The sequence below is a fragment of the Camelus bactrianus genome, chromosome 6 (assembly GCF_048773025.1).
Source record: "Camelus bactrianus isolate YW-2024 breed Bactrian camel chromosome 6, ASM4877302v1, whole genome shotgun sequence".
NCBI lineage: Eukaryota > Metazoa > Chordata > Mammalia > Artiodactyla > Camelidae > Camelus > Camelus bactrianus.
In genome coordinates, this window is record NC_133544.1 from 31,422,459 (window position 1) to 31,439,769 (window position 17,311).

Here is a 17,311-nt window from a genome sequence, read left to right on the forward strand (position 1 = left end):
AAGTCTGGATTTCACTGATTGCATCTCTAGAACATTGAATGTTCCTCTGCCCCCTGTGTTTTGTGTGAATTGGCAGTTCAGTCCAGAGCTTAAGTCTGACTTGGGTTCAATGCTTTTGGCAAGACTCCTTTTTTAAGTGGGTCTGGGCCCTTCCATCAGGAGGGTCATCAGGTCTGATGATCTCTTTCTGTGATGTCAGCAGATGCCAGCAGCTGTCACCCAGACACAATGCTCTGTTGCTGCTTGATAGAGTGGGTGATAGTGATGGGGGCTAACAGAGATGGTCGCTTTGTAATTATTTTACAACCTGGACACATACGTCTAATGAAATTCCTAGTGTGTGTGATCTGTGGCATTAGAAAAAAGAATGTGGGCGGAATACTACTCAGCCATAAAAACCGACAACATAATGCCATTTGCAGCAACATGGATGCTCCTGGAGAATGTCATTCTAAGTGAAGTAAGCCAGAAAGAGAAAGAAAAATACCATATGAGATCGCTCATATGTGGAATCTAAAAAACAAAAACAAACAAACAAACAAACAAAAACAAAGCGTAAATACAGGACAGAAATAGACTCATAGACAGAGAATACAGACTTGTGGTTGCCAGGGGGGTGGAGGGTGGGAAGCGATAGACTGGGATTTCAAAATTGTAGAATAGATAAACAAGATTATACTGTACAGCACAGGGAAATATACACAAAACGTTATGATAGCTCACAGAGAAAGAAATGTGACAATGAGTGTGTATATGTCCATGAATGACTGAAAAATTTGCTGAACACTGGAATTTGACACAACATTGTAAATAGATTATAAATCAATAAAAAATGTTAAAAAAAAAAAAAAAAGAAAGAAAAAAGAACGTGGGCATTTTAGTAGGAAGTAGGGCTGTGCAGGGCAGTGACCAGTCAAATCCACGGGATAAAGCAGAGTCCCCAGCAGACTGAATCTGGGCCTTAAGAGCTAAAGTTCTAGTTTCTAAAACTCGCAGTGAGTGGTGGTGAATGGAGGCCCACACCCGTGAGCCTACCCTTTGGGGCACTTACTATGGTAGAGTTGATCCTCCTGCCTCCCACCGGGGTCATTTCAGAGGATGCCAAGCAGCCCTGCTCAGGAGGTATGTGAGAGAGGCCTTATCTGCCTATGTTTATAATAGTGAACCTCACCACCCTCACTATAATAGTGAGAATGAACCTCAGCTCAGGAAGTTTCCACATTTTGTCCACTAATATGTGGCCCTGAGGAGACTTCCAAACACAAGAGAGGAAGGGGTTTTGTGGAGCCACCTACCTAAATTAAAGTCCCAGAGTCACCTCTTACAAGCTGGGACACTGAAGGCAAATTCCTTAACCTTTTCAAGCCTCAGTTTCCTCAACTGTAAATTGCAGGTAATAATAGTACCTAACTCCTAGTGTGGTTTTGATGATTAAATGGGATGATGTTTGCAAACAGCAGGCACATAGTAAGGAACCGATATACAGTGGCTGTTATTATCATGCAGAACATGATTCCTTTGACATTTGCTTCCTCAGCCTCAGAATAGCAAGTCTTGAAGTGGAATCTTAAGAAATTCTAATTGATGAAGCTAGTATTGAAAAATGGCTGCTTCCTTAGATCTCTGAAAGGACTTGGCTTTGACATCAATGTGGGTCAAGTGGTTTCTTTTTTCTTTTTTTCCTTTCATTTTTTCTAGTAAGGAGATTTTGTATATTCGGGAAACTGGTGAACTTTCTGAGCATCTGAGCAGGAAATAAATTATGATGATCACACTGATTGCCAGCCTGCTCCTTGGACCCCTTGCCAGAACCCTGCCAATGCCCCTGTGGGAAATGTAAAGTCATTAGAAACAAAGATATAATTAACATCCAAAATAAGCAGGGAGACAAGTTGTCAAACTTTGTGATCTACAAATGACCAAGAGGCTAAAAATCACTGACAAGAAAATTAAAACAGCAAAAGCCAAATTTTTCTAACTCAGCCTTTACTTTGGTTTCATGAAAGTGTGGCTTGGAGCTCGCTGATGAGGATGGGGGCATGATGCGCTTAGAGCATCTCTAAAATTAGGTCTCTCTTTCAGTTTAGATGTGATTTCCAAATGAGATATTTTCCAGGAGTCTCACAACATTGCTATGTAGTCAGTGATCCACCCACTAAATGTATCGAGGACCAATGGTGTGGCCTTAGGGGATTTACATTATGGTAGAGACAAACAAATGAGCTATTACAATGCGAGGAGAGGTGGTAGAACTTAAAGAGAGCCCAGTCTAATTAGTAATGTCCCAAAGGCAGTCCACGGGCTACTAGTCAAGGAGTTAAGAAGAACCAAGACTGGGCGCCATTGCTACCCCTGTGCCATTGCCTTCGTCTAGTTTCTCCCCACTTTATGCCTAGACTCTTATAAGGATCCCCCAACACTGCACAAATGGCAGATTGCTCTTTCCAGAAGACCGCTTTTATCATGTTGGATCCCTGCTTAAAAATTTCCTGGGATTTTCCACACAGACGAGGTTAAGTTGGAATTCTTCAGCCTGCATCTTGAAACTTAAGTACAAAATTGCAAGTAGATAAGGAAGGTAGGGGTAGAGGAGTGGCTTCATTGCACAAGTTTGTTGTCGGAGTGGTTAGAGAAGAAACAGTATCAAATGAGACAGATGGATTCAGTGACCTTCCTTCTCTTTCTCTCTTCTCCTAGTGAGCTCTTGGCATTCTCTGAGCTTGTGCACCTGCCCCTGAGAGTCTGCAGGGACCTGAGCTGTATGGATGGCCCAGCACTGAGGCTGGCTGGATTCTCCTTCAGGTCAGCACTCACAGATCAGATGAATATCAAAGTGACACAGAGCCTACACATTGGTTACAAGCCATGATGGTGGTCCCAGTTAATGAAAATCATCCAAGGATTGAAATGACCTCTAATCCTACAGCACCAAGGGAAAGAAATTTTAACCAGAGTAGACTGGATTTGTCCTAAGCAAGAAGTACATTACAACTCCTCAATTCCGATGGTTTTTGCATGCTTTATGTCAACTCTCCAAACTGAAACATTGACCCTCAGAGCACTTATCACAGTGCATTTTAATTACCTGTCTCCTTTCTACCTTTCTGGTCTACCAGACTGTGGCGTTTTCTTCAAGAATCATGTTTTATTCATCTTTTAAACAAAACATCTGGCATAAAACCTGATACACAATAGGCAGTCAATAAATGGCAAGTGAATTCTATCCCACTGTCTTCCAAAGCCATTTCTGAGAACCTTAGGTCAAGGCAATTTGTCTTTTCTCTGAAGCTTCAGGGCAGTGATCTTCCCCCACCCCCATTTTTACAACTTTTAAATGAATTCTAAAAGTTTATTGGAATAGTCTCTGTTTATGGGGAAAAAATGTTATAAATGCTGTCATTGCCTAAGCTAGCCCACAAATCCTATTTTTGAACCATCATATTCAACTCAGCAAACATTTATTGAACACTTGCTATGGGTTGGGCTTTGGTGTAGGCACTGGAAATAGAACAAAGAGTAAGCCCTGTATTTAAGAAGCTTATGATCCGAGACAGCAGATTCGTGATGACAGCACAATATGGTAAATACAGCACAGCTCTAGTGGTGGGCACAAAGGCTTCACAGAGAGTGAAATCTCACCCAGGTGAGATTGGAAGGGAGGGAATTCCAGCAGAAGCAGGAGCTTGAGAGACAGAGAGGCCTGCGGTGCTGTCTGCAAAGTCTGGGTGGCAGGGAGGTGGGTGGCCAGGTGGCTGGGGGAGCTGAGACACACAGAGAGGCGTTAGGGCACACTGAGGGACGTGGACTCTGTTCTGTAGGTGATGGGAGATTTAGAGAGAGAAATGCCGAGATGACTCCAGTCCAGCTGCAGACTGGAGCCTGGGTGAGGATGCAGCAGCCAGGGGCGAGGGCCAGGCAGGAGGCTCCTCCAGAGGCCGGGTGAGGAACAGTGAAGACTGGACTCCGGGCCCAGCTTTGCTGAGCCTCTTCTGTTTGCCCCAGTTGCCTTTCCTCCACTTCTGTGCTTCCATATTCTGGGGTGGGCCATGGGGTCCAGTGATATAAGGATGTCTGTGTCGGCGTGCAGACCTGAACAAGTCCACTGTTTATTGGTGGAGACCACTCCAGTGTGTCTTCCTCCTGCTAACACTCTAAGCTACTTGTGAGCAAATGCTGCGTCATACACATCTTGGTGCCACCCTCCCGCTCTAGCACAGAGCCCTGCCTCTGTCTACACCAACGAAGATTCATGAATTCAGATGCGTTGATTAATCCATATATTTTGCCTATAAGATACACTTTTGTGGGGAGGATCAGTGTCAAGTGAACCTTTTTTTTTTGCTGCTGACATGTATAAACACAAGCATTAACTAAAACTACATGGTATTAGCAATTCTAGTCTAACATATGACATGGCATGAAAGCAGGGCGCGGAGTACAGCCTGGACTGGGGCCTCAGTCTCACCTTGGCCCTGGTTCAACCCCGCTGCCCAGCGTGGGTTTAGCCAGTTTCATCATGATTCAAAGGAGGTTTCTGGCTCCCTTCTACCCAAGTAACAGCTCCTGTGAACCTTCAGAGTAAGAAAGAGGCAATGGTCAAGGTCACTGATCAAACATGGTTAACGATCACAGTGGCGTTTTTTTGTTTTTGTTTTCTCTTTAATTCAGGGAGGAGATAATTCCCTAATATACTGTACAGGATTCATGGTCACCAGAGATTTCAAAGACAGCAAGTCAAACAGAAAAATCATTGACTCTTCCTTTGAGGATTTAGGAGACACTTTGTGATCCTGCTGCGCCCCAGGGCCCCCATTAAGAATCCAGTTTTCATTGTTTTGTGGGAGGGTGTGGCAAACCTGCCTCCCCAAGAGAGTCCTGCACCTGAAAGCTCTGTGATCAGGAGCATGTGCTGAGTGTTGGACTAAACGGGTAAAGCACTGGTAAATCTTGCAATTATTCATTTAACCAACATATATTGACCAACAATGCAACAATGTGTTTTAGGCACAAAGGTGCAAACCAAAGAAATAATAGGGTGAGTTAAAGAAGCCTGGATTGATTCCAGGTCCCCCTCTGTAACCAGCGGTCAGTTGCTTAATCTTTTTTGAGCCTTATCTGTAAAAATGGGGACAGTGAAACCTCTGCTTGCGGATTGTGATTAAGAGTAATGAAAGGCCTCACTCGGCTCACTGGTGTTCATAAAAGTGAGTTCTCTTCCTCTTCTTTGTAGGGATTTTAAGATCCACATGCAAATACAAACATCACATAACTAGAGAATCAGAATCTCCTAAAAGCCGAGTATAGTGCTGCCTTCATTAACGGTAAACTGCTCAGCATCAAACAAGTGGGACTGCAGCTGTCTGGAGAGGAACTGCTCAGATGCTCAAGGTAATTTTTCAAAAATCCTTTCTAAAAAATGTTGGCATAAACTCATCTTTAGCTGAGCTTTAGCTTTGTGGCACTTAAAAAAATCCAGAATATTAAAAGTAAATTAAATACTGTGTATGACTAGGCATTGGGGGTTTTTAGGGAGCAATTCCATAGTCGATGATTCAGGCTTTCCTGTCTGATGAAAATTCACATTTCCCCGGGGGTGGAGGAGGAGACGAGGACACAGGCAACGGGACCTGAATCGGGAAGGTGAGAAGCTGAGCAAGGGGCTCAGACACGCACCTGCCGCTGTGGGAAAATGGATGTCATTTTCTTATCCTTTAATTGGCCACATGAACAGATACTCTTGGTTACAGAATATGGGACAAGAAATGTGGGTTATTCTCCCACATTTGCAATCCTGCAGGTAACTCAGATCTGGAGGTGCTAGTGGTTGTGTGGCTTTCAACGATTCAGGGGTCTCCCACTTACGCCCCCACCCCCTGCCATGTTGCTGCCCTCTTCCCTACCACCACTGGCCCCCATTGCCTCCCCTTTGGTGTCTTTTGGGATCATTGTTGGATGCGTGGATACTTCAGAACATATGCCAAAAGACGGAGCTTCTTATTATCAGCAAGAGACGAACGTGGAGATGCTTCTCCAGCAGCAGAGAGGAATTCAGGCCAAGCTTTCCATGTGCTCCGGTCTGTCCATGATGGGAAGGGACTTGGCAGAAACAAGAGCCCAGGGCCATTCTGGTTATCAGTGGGAGACTGTGCTTTGGACTTGGTCCTCATCCAAGGAACAGAGTTGTGTTGGGCTGTGTATAAGCCATTCTGAGGGGAGAGCCAGAAACCTGAAGTCTAGGGCAGGGTAGCTCAGAGACCAGAAGGGCCTGGCTTGGAGCCAGAGAAGAACATAAGCAAACCTTATGAATGAAGCCAAGTTGGTAATGAGAAGGGGCCAAATCACACTGGGGACTTCAGGCTGGAGCAGCTTGGACAAATCTCACCAATTGCTGTTGACCAGAGTTTCCCTCTGATGGCGTCTTAAAGGCACTGAGCAGCTCCCAGCCCTGCAGGAGACAGGCTCAGAGCAATCCCACCCAGCCCTTGGAAACAAGCTAAACAGCCCTCCAGGGCTTAGCACGTTAGAATTCACAAAGCATTTTGTATACACTGTAATATCCCAGCCTTATGAAAACCCATTTTATAGCTGGGGGATAATGAAGATGAGAGAGGTACCCAAGGTCACTCAGCTTTTCAGTTGCAGAGCCTGGTCTTGGACCTACTCCTTCCTTCACATCCCATCTTGAGCCTGTGACCTTGGCTGTATTTGCACTGTGTTCCTTTCAGTCTACGTGGAAAGCTGGAACTATTCATTACCCTTGGTTCACAGGCTGAGTGGCAGTCTTGCTGAGTGGTGGCCCAATAATTAGCCATTACCCTATTTCTGATCTCACCTGTCCCATCCAGACCTGAGGGTCCACAGTATCCATGAAGACAAGATATAACCCATTCTAGCCACTCACCATCCACCAATGCTGTGACAATGTAGTGACCTCACTGTTATATGGAGAGGCCTCCATATATCCAAACCTCATTTTCTTGACTCTATTTGACTGTTCTTTTGTGTACCTGTTCATTTTCTGTGCAATGTCACATATCTCTTAGAGAAATCACGGCATGAGTTTTAATAGCTCTCCCATTATTGAATAATCACCTGTGTGAATCTCAACAAATATAGGTAGCAATCAATCTGCAGTTAATTAATATAAAGCAACCAGTCCCATTAAATTCAAATGTTGCAATGGACATGGTTGGTTGGCTAAATATCAGCGCCATTTATAAGTACATCCTTCATGGGATTGTCTAGACTTGAAAATATTTTTTATTAACTAGCTGGTATTTAACAGAAATTAATTGTTTGCTATGCATCATCAATTCCATCCCCTAGAAGTAAGACCTAGAGCTGCCCTGGAACAGCTCTGTGCACGGAGGAGTTTTCTGCATACTTCTCTGAGACACACCACGTTCTCTCCCCTTACTCCCTAATTCTCATCTCCCTTCTGCAGCCCCCTACCTGGCATTTTAATGAGGCTTCTTCTCATCGAGCTGTAATTTTGCAAGCTGTTCCTTAATTTCTATCTTTGGGCTTGGCTCTTATCCCAAAATATTTTACTATTTGCTAATACCCCACTGGACACAGGTACTAACATAGTGAGAGAATTGGAATCATGAGAGAAGAGGAGGGGTAAAGGGCTGGAATGACTGTGAATGAGGTCATTCTTCTTGCACCTTCATTTTTGGAAAGATAATAAAAATGTTTGCCCATAACCTGCCTCATTTGTATTAGTCATGAGTCCTTTAGATAAAGTGACAGAAACCCACTCAAAAAAAATTGAATCAGATAAATGACATGTATTGCCTCATTCCAAAGGAATTCAGGCATGGCTGGATCCAGGGATTAATACAATATCATCAGGACCCTTTCTTTCTCTCTGTGTATCTTTGCATTAGTTTCCTAGGGCTGCTATAATAAAGTACCACAAACTTGGTGGCTTAAAACAACAGGATTTTTTGCACAATGATGTGAAAGTACATAAGGTTATTTGAAAATGATTAGAGTAATAAATTTTGTGTTATGCATATTTTACCACAGTTAAAAACATATTTTTAAAACCCAGAAATCTATTCTCTCACAGTTCTGGAGGCTAGAAGTCCCAAGTCAAGGTGCCAGCAGAGCCATGTCTCCCTGAAGGCTCTAAGGGAGGATCCTTCCTTGCCTCGACTGGCCTCTGGCCGTTGCCAGCAGTCCCTGGCCTTCCTTGTCTTGTAACTGCACCACTCCTATCTCTGTTCCTATTGTCACATGGCACACTGTGTGTTTGTCTCTGTATCTTCTTATCTTTTAAAACAAAAAGTGACATCAGTCACTGGGACCCATTCTAATCCTATGTGACCTCATCTTAACTAATTACCTCTGCAGTGACTATTTCTAAATAAGACTATTCCAGGTGGACATGAATCTCACTATTTAATCACTGCAGCCTCTTAGCTCCATTTGTTTGTTTTCTTCATTTTCATTCAGGCTTCCAAGTGGCAGCAATACAGCTGGAAGAAACCCCAATAATCCCAGAAAAAGGGAGAAATCTCCACCCCCTCCAGCATCCATAGCTGAGCTCTGATTGGCTCTGCATGGATTGGGTGCTCAGCCCTGGACCAATCACTCTCTGTGGCAGTGGGAGACGCAGACCACTCCTGAGGCAGGCGGGCAGGCAGGGCCGTATGACTGACCCATTGTCTTTCCAGATTCTTATGGAGATACAGACAGACACAAAAACCAGACATCCCCTACATTATTTCTCTTTTTAAGTAATTTTCTATAAACAATTAATTTTCTGTTATTAAAGGAAAGAACATATATCATTTTAAAGTACTATTTCCACCTGTAGAACTTGATCAACTGAACATGATGGCTTTGATTTAGAAGCTATTAAATTAGGAGTTTCTTGAAGGCTAGGAATGGAGATATACGTGTGTGTGTGTGTGTATGTATATATATATATATATATATAACCAAGATTTATAGCAAGGTCACAATTTATGAAAATTCCCAACTCCTTTTCGTTCATGTAATTAAGTTAGAAATTTAGAGGAAGGGACCCTTAGATGTCACAAAAAGGTGACATGCAGCATTCAGGTACTTTTAGAACTCTGGAGTATTCTGAGCATGAGTCGTTTGTTAAACAAAGACCTAAAGTGGATTTCAGAATCCTGCCTCTCCGTCCCCACCTGGCTGAATTCCATTTTGCAGCTTCTTTGTTCTCATTAAGGGTCATCGCAGATTCATCAACAGAAATACCAACTTCAGCCTGAACTTGCCAGAGCAAGCTCACCGCCACAGTTGGATCTGCTCAGCATCTTCTCAGCACTCCTCCCTCCCTCTTATTTCAGACATGTACAACCATTATTCCCCTTTACCTGAAGGGCAAGGTCAAAGGCTTTTATCGAAAGAGATTCTCTCATCCAGGGAAAGTAAAACAGATTTCATCTAGGGTATGACATTTGTGGCACAAGCCTGGCAATATTTTCTGGCAACTTGCACCTTGAATGACTTTTTTAAATGCTTGCTTATCTCAATGAGATTTATCTAGACAGTCGTGACAGCTGCCACTTCATTAATTTGCTTAGTCAGCCAATGGGCAGCACCAGCCCTTCGGTTACATCTGGCAGAATTTGAGCATCTCTGTGGGGCCTCCATTTGCCTGGCCCTGCGTCTGCATCAGTTAACAGCCTGCTTTTCCAGAACCCTGACGCTTGAATGATGGTTTGGACTTCAGCATCACACAAACACTTAAAGCCTCCATTCCCTGCCCCTGCCTCACGTCACACCATGGGAAGAGGGTTATGAAATAGTCTTTTCTTGCCACATCTGCACTGGCAGTGGTGTTGACAGTTCCCAAACGGATTTAGGGGCAAGATCGTAGCAACAACAAAGCATCCAGCAGGTCAAAGTGTGATTCCCGAGATACCAGGAGAGCCCCAGCAGCCCCATGAACCCAAGCCAGAGGTCTGAAAGCAGGGGGAGGGGGAAAAGAGACTGAAGGATCAGGGAAGAAATGAAGATCTTTAATATCCCCAAGGGAGCGAAGGAAAGATAAAGTGATGCTGGCAGGGCCACTAGCAGGGTGACTAGCTCATCCTGATCCTGACACCTTCCCAGCTTTTAAGCTGCGCAAGTCTGATATCCTGGGACATCCTCATGCCTGGGAAACCAGGATGGTGGGTCACTTCAGCAGACATAACATGGGCTTTAATTATGTCGAGCAGGTGGGGAAGAGCCTGAAACACACTCTGGTGTCACTTTGGGCCAAATAGATTTAAAATTTGAAAACTGCCACTTTTGATTGTGGCCCTGATCCCAGGAAGCAGACCTCTCAATACGCATAGGTATGACCAGGCTGCTGCGTTCTCGGAGGGCAGCACTGGTAACGAATGCCACTCTCCTACTTCTCTGAAGTCCCATTAAAGGCTTTCAACATTGTGTTCACAACACATCAGGCTCCCAGCACAGGCCAGGCACAGGTGGTCAATATATATCACTGACTGGCTGGACCAGTAGTTTTTTTTACAGCATATCTGTCTAGTATTTTCATTCTTAGATTTTCATTTAAAAATCTAGTTGACAAAGGGATGACCCTAAGTGAGAGAGGCCATAAGGCTGAAGCTAAAAGCAAGCCCCAGAATAATAGTAGGAGTCAGAATCAGAGCCCTCCCCCTGGAGTCAGACCCACGTGCCTGCAAGGGAGAGCCTGGCCTTCAGAGGTTCCTCAGGCACAGACAGCCGGATCCCCGGGAAGTAGCCCCACACTTCCCACGGCCCAGGCCCAGCTTCCACATCTTCTGGCTCCTCACTCTGCTCTGTCTGGGAATCAGACTGCCCTGCAGCTGGTGTCGGCATGGCCTCCTTGGACCAGGCATCTCACGTTACCTCTGTGCCTTCCTATCCCTCCACTGCGGCAGGGCTAGGCTCAGACCTTGCCATTCCTCCCACCTGCTGGTCCGCGACCTTGGCCTCCTGGCCAGGCATCGACAGCTTCCCTTGGCCCAGCAACACTCAGCCCAGAATACACAAGAGGTGTCTCGTCCTGGGCCCTCCGTGCTCCTGGCTGTTCATCTTGCAGACGTGGAGCGAGACCATATGTCAAGAGACTCTTTCAGGAGCCAACGGCAACACATAGGTCTGAGTTTTCCTGCTGTGCCCATTTCTCAATGTCACGTGGACTCACACACTCATTAACTTATTTTTTAAAAATATTAAAGAGAAATCAGCACATGCCAAGCACTGATGTAGGCACTAGCAACACAGCAGAGAACAAGGCAGGCAAGCCTTTTGCTCGTGGAACTTATGACCTGGAGAGGGAGAGGAAGATTATACACGGGAACGTAAACGAATAAACAGCGACATTTCAGAAAGTAATAAGCACTGTGAAGACAATAAAAAGGGGTGTAACCTTCCTGGGAGAGGGCTTGGCTCGCTTTACCTTTAGGGACCTTCCCAGGGAAGGGTGCAGACTAAGGCCTCAAAGAACCCCGCACTGCCCCCTGCTGGCCAGGATTGGCAGGACCCACCAGACTTCCCTGGGGTTGCTTTGGTTTCTCCACGAGCCTCTGTCTGCTTTGCCTCAGGCCCTTCTGCCTTGGTCATTTGTGCAAGGGCAGTCATAGTGCTGTTCGAGGGGGTGGGGGCTTTAGGAACAGAATTTCTCTTGGTGACTGCCCTCTGGAGAGGCTTCCTGTCAATATAGGTCTCGGGAGGCCGTGTAGCGTGGAGTATGGGCTTTGGTGTCAGCTAGCCTGCGTTCCCTTCCTTTGTCCCCATCTGTCTGGCTAACTGGCACTGGTCCTTCAAAACCCGACTCAAGTGTCTCAGCTGGAAAGCCTTTCCTGGCCCCTGCAACACGAGTCCCCAGCAGCACAAGCCTTTGAATGTCACATGGGCATGGCCAAGTCTTATTAATGTGTTGAGGAGTGTCTGAGGCTAAGATGGGTCTCAGTACACATTTATTGACTATGTGCTTGAATAAGTGAATGAATCTGGAGTTCGATAGGCAAGCCTGGATCTGATCAACTTGGTCCCCCAGCTCACTGCAGAACCCAGAAGTCCACAAATGAAAAGCAAAGTGAACTTATTTTCCCACAAATCACATCATACACTATCAAAAAGTTGGAAAAGCATCTCTTGGGTGGTTCAGATTGGCTTTCCCAGAAGCGAGAGGCCCAACTGTTTTCATCAGAGCCACAAAAACACCCCCTTGGTGGACTGCTTTAAAGCATCTATTGGTCCTTAAGAAAAGTATAATTTAACAAAAATTCTTCCAGCTCCTTGTCACATTCCCTGAATTCCCTCCATGTATTTCTAGCTGTGAAGGGAAACTCGACTGTGTGCTCAGCCCCAGAGATGGTGAATCCCCCAGCTCACCACCGGGCTGGTGGGAGGAAGTTGTCTTCGCAGCTATCTCTGGACATGATGTCGATCTCTGACAGATTGGAATTAAAGGTCCTCCAAGCAGTTCAGACCTCCCTGGATTGGCTGGAGTGGAGGCATCGGTGAAGGTTAACCCTGTGTCCTGACTCAAGGCCGGGGCCTAGGGCACCTCCTGTGTGCTGCTGCCTGCAGAGCAGAGAAGGGGGTTGTCACAGTTGTTTGAGGATAACGGAAATGTCAGAGCATCGGCTCTTGCTAAATTCTCTTTGTCGAGGATAATAAGCAACTGGCTCAAATGTCTGGTATTGAAGGATGATAATTGTCTTTCGGAAACCTCCTCTTCCTTACCTTGGCCTGGGAACCCTAAGAGGAAGTCAGTATCAAAGTTCCAGCCTGCTGAAATGTGACCTCTCTGTTCTCTTCAGGGTTAAGGAAATTGATTTTCTGCTCACACCCTCTTCCGGTTAATTAGATGCCTCTAAAATGATGATAGAGCTCTGGACCTGCTGGACAGGCTGGCGCAAGTCACGGACATTAAAAGTCTCCATTTTCAGTGGAACCCACAGTGTGGATGTGAGGTTCAGCTACGAAGTCCTGTGTGAACATGCTTTGTGAACTGTAAAGCACTGCAAATAGGAGAAATTATTATTATGGGCCACCTGTAAATTACTAATTTTGAAGAAAATTCTGCTGAATACCATTTAATATCTCTTTAATGTCTCGTAAAACATTTTAGAACCTCCTAATGGTTCAGTTTTGAACTTTGCTTGTTACAGTCATAGGCAGAATTCCTAAGCCCTTGAGCGCAGAAGACTGAAGTGTAAGGGAGCTTAGACAGCTTGGAAGTGGTAACAGTAGATCTCACCACAAGATGGCACTATTGATGACATTTCTTGGCCTTGATTGTTTAGAACAGATCTGACATTTGCGGGGCCCCAGGTCAGGAGAAAGAAGGAGGCCCGTGTGCCACATGTTTAAATATTTAAAAGTTAAATCAATCTAATACACAAAGTAAGTAAAATGTTTCCTATCTTGAAAGACATATCTTCCCAGTGAAATGGAAGGCCAGGTGCAAATTTAGAATTCTGAGATCCTCCGGGTTCTGGGCAGAAACAGGCACCCAGCCTCCCTCCTTCAGCCCCGCCCTGCACTTGGAGGCCCTGCACAGTCCTCCACCCTCAGAGGCCAGACCAGAGCGTGGCCTCCGCCTGCTCTGGAAGGAAGCTCAGGATTGTTGGGAAGACACTTACGAGGCCCTGGGGACTCAGCCTGTCTGGAACAGAGGTCAGCTGACTGTAGAGGGTCACTTGGTAAATACTTTCAGCTTTGTGGGCAATATGGTCTCTGTCACAAGCATTCAGCTTTGCTACTGTCTCACAAAAGCCCCTGTAGGCGTTAGATACGTGAATGGGTGTGGCTGTGTGCCAATGCAGCTTAACTGATGAAAACAGGCAGCAAGTTGAATCCGGCCCACAGGCCAGTTTGCAGACCCCTGGTTTAGAAGCTGGGGCTGGGGGTGCCAAATAAAACACAGGATATCGAGTCAAACTTGAATTCCTGATAAACAGTGAATTTCTTTTTTTAGTGTAAGTATGCCCCAAATATTGCATGGGACATACTTATACTAAAAAAATGAGTGCATATTTATCTGAAATTCAGATTTAACTGTGAATCATATATTTTTGTTTGCTAATGTGGCCACCCTAGCTGGGGCGGGAGCTCTGGGTAGGACTGTCCCATTGGTCCTGGGGACTCCTTACCCCACAGGGAGGGCCACCGCTGGAGGGAGGCCAGGGTGTAGCCTCCAGAGCAGAGGACCCAGGTCACTCCTTGCCAGGTGGGAAGTACCAGTTTCATAAGTGACAGTTCTTCTGCTCTCAAAGAGTAGAATGTATACGATTTACAATTTAAATAGCTGATTTTGTATCGTTTGGGTATTTATTTTTTAAACAAATATATATTTATCGAGTTCCTGCTATGTGCTGGGCACTGAGGGAAAGGCCTAATTCCTGTCTTCATGGGGCTTATAGAGGAGGGAGACGTGATGCCAATTCACATATAAATCAGTGGATAATTACAGACTGGAAGGGCTATGAAGATGAGACTAACAAGGGAGATAAACAAATGGAGGCAAAGCAGGGCACATCCAAGGAGTGATGCTGGGTATGAGATTTAAAGACGAGAAGATTCCAGGCAGAGAAAAGTGCTGGAAAAGAGAAGACCCTGAGTTAGCAACTGAGAGAGGCCGGCGGGACGGGTGAGGTGAGGAGAGAGGGAGGGAGGCAAGGTGAGCAAGGAGCGGGGGGGTCGGAGGGGTCCCATGAGCAGCTTGCATTCATTTACAGTGTGGCAGGAAGCCCCCGCAGGCTTTCAGGCAGGGAAGGAATATGATGCAATTCTCATTTTTAAAAGCTGGCACTTGCTGTCTCTCCCTGCAGAGAGGATGAGGCAAGAGGAAGAGAGGGAAGGCTTAGCTTGGAGGCCACCACAGTGGTTCTGGAAAGAGGATGGTGAGAGCTGCACAGCTTCGAGAAGCCACGCAGGTGGTGGATGGGAGTGGCAGGAGGAGAGAGGGGAGAATCAAGGCTGTCTCCTGCGTTCCTGGTTTGGCCGAGATGAGGAAAAGTGCAGGGAGTGCCAGAGTGGGAGGAAGATGGACATCTCCATCTTTGGGATGCAAAGTTGGAGATGCTATTGATTCTTTCAAGTGGACAAATCAAGTGAGATGGTAGCCCTGCTTGTCTGCAGCTTGGAAGAAAGGTCAGGCTAGAAATGGAAGGGGGTGGTTGGCGGCTATGGAAGGCATTGATAGCCATGAGAATAGCTGGGACCTTCTTAGAGGAAAGAGAATGGGGCCTGGGTTACATCCCTGAGGAATTTCAATGTATAGAGGAAGAAGGGACAGCAAAAGAGAAAAACAAAAAGAGGATGGTGCACAGAAACCAAAAGAAGGGAAGATACAGAAAGTTCTGTTTCTGACGATTACCAAAAGCATCCTCTTTCCTTTAGAACTTGTGGGTCCCCCTCCTTATCATGGCCTCCCTTACCTCATCTCTTTGCTATACTTACACTGACAGAGAGAGGGAGCAGATGGGGAAGAGACCAAACACACACGTAAACAGCTCTATACAGTCACTCCCATTCATACTTGCACAGCAGGTGCTCACCACTGAACGAGTGAGTACAAGACGAGTGGGTGACTTTTGAATGAGTGAATGGATATCTCCATTCCCCTCCCTTATTGGTTAAGAAATGGATTTTGCACCTTCCAGAATTTTCTATAACAAAGTGGCAGCCAGTGAAGGAAGAGGCTCCTTGGCATTCCCCAGCCCAGAGTGGCTGTCCTCCCATCAGACTGTGGTCAAGCCCACGGGTCTCAGGAGGTCAGTGTCATGTGAAGTCAACAGGATGATGGGCGCCATGTATTGTTCTGAATCCCTGGAGGGAAATCATGGGGCTCCCACAGTTTATACTAGTGACATTTCTCATTCCTAGTAAATAACCTTAAGTTTTGACCTGTAACAATGTGAAATGTTAACAAAGCCATGAGGAAATTAAAATCCCTTGATGTGGCTTGGAGGCTGCCTGTGTGAATCCTGTCCAGGTGACAAAGGTCTGCTAGACCCTGAAAAGAAAGAAAGGAAGGAAAAGGTCACAGAGGAAGTAGCCATGTGGTGAAATGCCAATGTACACGAGTTTATCTAGACCAAAGAGGTACCCTTCACATGAAAGAATTCCAAGCCGAGGGCCACGAACAGGTCTGAGCACCAGCTAGTACAAGAAAAATGGAAATGGATGATTAAAAGAAAACCTGAGCTCCAAATGCTATATTGGAACAAAATCCAGTGTGTGGTAGGACTTTACCTTTATTTAGCACTTTATATCGTTCAAAATGCTTTTTCATATATATTAACTGACTTGAATTTTCCAGAAACCTGGCAGGGTAGGCATGACAGGAACTAGGATTCTCATTTGGCTGATGAACAAGGGGAGAAAGGCTCAGAGAAGTTAAGCAACTTGCCTAAGGTCACACAGTGACCTGGTCAGATCTCCTGAGTGTGGTTCACTGATCACTGTAGGACACTGTCTTTCAGAACAACATCAGGTCACAAAATGAGATCAGTACAAGGCCTCAGTGAATCCAGAAGGAGTTTTCTACCCAGCAGTTAGCAGACTCCTGTGGCTGCTACATGTCTATAGAAATAGAAGCCATCAGTTAAGACATGGTGATAGAATTCCAAAATAGGTGTCCTATGGAAAGCTCATGTCTTCCAAACCAAACAGAGTACCAGCTCTTCCTGGAAGGCAGGAAGTAGGGCAGCGTCAGTATCAACCTGTGGCTCCTGACCATTGCTGTCCGTTCCCAGAGGAGAGAGCCGCCGCCGGGCCGCTCTGCAGGGCGGTGCCCTCGCCAATTGGTGAGGTGGGACGGAGTCAGTGAGGCCTCATCTGCCTCAAATCATTTGATTCTGTCTCCCTGTTTCTTTCATGGAAACCTTCAGAAGAGTTAACTACTGAGCTTTGGAAATTCAACCCAACTCCTGCCCACCGGGCCAAGCTTTGGTGAGGTTTGGATGGGAGTGAGAAGAGGCCAAGGGCCAGCCGAGACTTCCAGCCAGTGCAGGGGCCTGCAGTCTAGACTCCAAAATCCCCGAAGACAAAGGCACACACTTGAGGACAAAGAGTGAGCTTTGGGCCTCACTCCTCTGCATACTCCAGCACCTGACTTAGTCATGCCGAGGGCTCTCATTAATAACTCTGAGTGGATTTAAGGGGGACAAAGTGGAAAACACGATTACTCAGAAAGACACAGTTTCTCCTACAAATCTGTAAGGAACGACAGACAACTCATGAAAAACAGGCAAAATACCTGAACAGGCACTTCACAAAATGATTATCTAAATGGCCAATAAGGCTAGGTGTTCGACACCGTAGTATCAGGGAACGCTAC

At 45.8% G+C, this 17,311-nt stretch overlaps 1 long non-coding RNA gene across 2 annotated transcripts in view; it reads left to right on the forward strand.

Annotated features, from left to right (window-relative positions):
* LOC123618848 (uncharacterized) overlaps positions 1 to 17,311 on the forward strand; it is a 282,431-nt gene that overhangs the window by 251,389 nt on the left and 13,731 nt on the right. For both annotated transcript variants that reach the window (XR_012507488.1, XR_012507489.1), the window contains exons 11-12: positions 2,698 to 2,802; positions 5,231 to 5,388. This is a non-coding gene — a long non-coding RNA (uncharacterized LOC123618848). The remainder of the gene's footprint in view (positions 1 to 2,697; positions 2,803 to 5,230; positions 5,389 to 17,311) is intronic.